Below are 1792 nucleotides of genomic sequence, written 5' to 3'. Positions count from 1 at the left end.
CCTTGTCTAGTTCGCGTCTCTGTGTATCCTTAGTTCCTATTTCCCCGTGTTCAGTCAGTGTTTGTCTGCCCTGGTCCCACGTCTCTGTTCCCTTTGTTATAGTGCCTGCCTGTGAGTCTGTGTTATGTTTCCTGTTTTACTTTGAAAGTCCATGTCTGATGTTAATGTGTCTGGTTTTGCTTTCCCTTGTCTCGTTAGGCCTGATTTGCCCCAGCTGTGTTTCCCTCCTGTTACCCATTCCCTGATTGCTCCCTCTGTGTATTTAAGCCCCGTGTTTCTTTGTGTCTGTGTCGCGATCTACCGTTTACTTTGCTGTGTGTTTTGTCAATCCGCCGGTGTTAGTTTATTTTTGAGTTTTTCCAGTTATGTTTGCGTTCAGTATTAAAGCTGTTTTGGTTTAAGTTCTGTCTCCGGAGTCTGCACCTTGGGTCCTATTCCTGTTTGCACACAGCCACACCTAACAGGATGGGCCCGTGGCTGGATTGGTAAAGGGCAGAGAGCTCCAGTCCGACTCAGACGCCAGCAAGGTGGAGGTGGAGTACTGGTTTGGGCTGGTATCATCAAAGATGAGCTTGTGGGGCCTTTTCGGGTTGAGGATGGAGTCAAGCTCAACTCCCAGTCCTACTGCCAGTTTCTGGAAGACACCTTCTTCAAGCAGTGGTACAGGAAGAAGTCTGCATCCTTCAAGAAAAACATGATTTTCATGCAGGACAATGCTCCATCACACGCGTCCAAGTACTCCACAGCGTGGCTGGCAAGAAAGGGTATAAAAGAAGAAAAACTAATGACATGGCCTCCTTGTTCACCTGATCTGAACCCCATTGAGAACCTGTGGTCCATCATCAAATGTGAGATTTACAAGGAGGGAAAACAGTACACCTCTCTGAACAGTGTCTGGGAGGCTGTGGTTGCTGCTGCACGCAATGTTGATGGTGAACAGATCAAAACTCTGACAGAATCCATGGATGGCAGGCTTTTGAGTGTCCTTGCAAAGAAAGGTGGCTATATTGGTCGCTGATTTGTTTTTGTTTTGTTTTTGAATGTCAGAAATGTTTATTTGTGAATGTGGAGATGTTATATTGGTTTCACTGGTAAAAAATAAATAATTGAAATGGGTATATATTTGTTTTTTGTTAAGTTGCCTAATAATTATGCACAGTAATAGTCACCTGCACACACAGATATCCCCCTAAAATAGCTAAAACTAAAAACTACTTCCAAAAACATTCAGCTTTGATATTAATGAGTTTTTTGGGTTCATTGAGAACATGGTTGTTGTTCAATAATAAAATTATTCCTCAAATATACAACTTGCCTAATAATTCTGCACTCCCTGTATGCCCGTAAGAAGTAATTTCAAAAATTGTTTTTAATTAAATATAGTTCAAGAAAACATGGCATTGCTAGCAAATAAGAATGCTCGATTTTGCCAGCAGTCTTCAGTAGACTGGGTGTCTGCATGTTACTGGGCGGCAGGTGTGGGCTTATGCTAGCGCCTGCTTGCTTATTAGAAGTGCTCTGTTTGGACTTTGAATGAAGAGAGTGTTATTCTGAACTACAGAGACAAATTCTGCATTATTCTTTCTATTTATTTATCACATTACTTAATATTTTAATATTTTATTCAAAGGGCTAAAACGAAACATGGTAACCAGGTTAACATTAGCAGCACTAGTTTCTTTTGAAATTTGGAATCTTTTTGGAAAGAATTTGTATCTTTGTAGAAATATGAAAGTATGCGGGCCCTCCTTTACGCCGTGCTACGTCTCTGTTGCCGGTGTGGTCACTGAGT

The sequence above is a fragment of the Rhamphochromis sp. 'chilingali' genome (genome assembly GCF_963969265.1).
Source record: "Rhamphochromis sp. 'chilingali' genome assembly, chromosome: 2".
Lineage (NCBI taxonomy): Eukaryota > Metazoa > Chordata > Actinopteri > Cichliformes > Cichlidae > Rhamphochromis > Rhamphochromis sp. 'chilingali'.
This window is presented reverse-complemented; position numbering follows the sequence as displayed.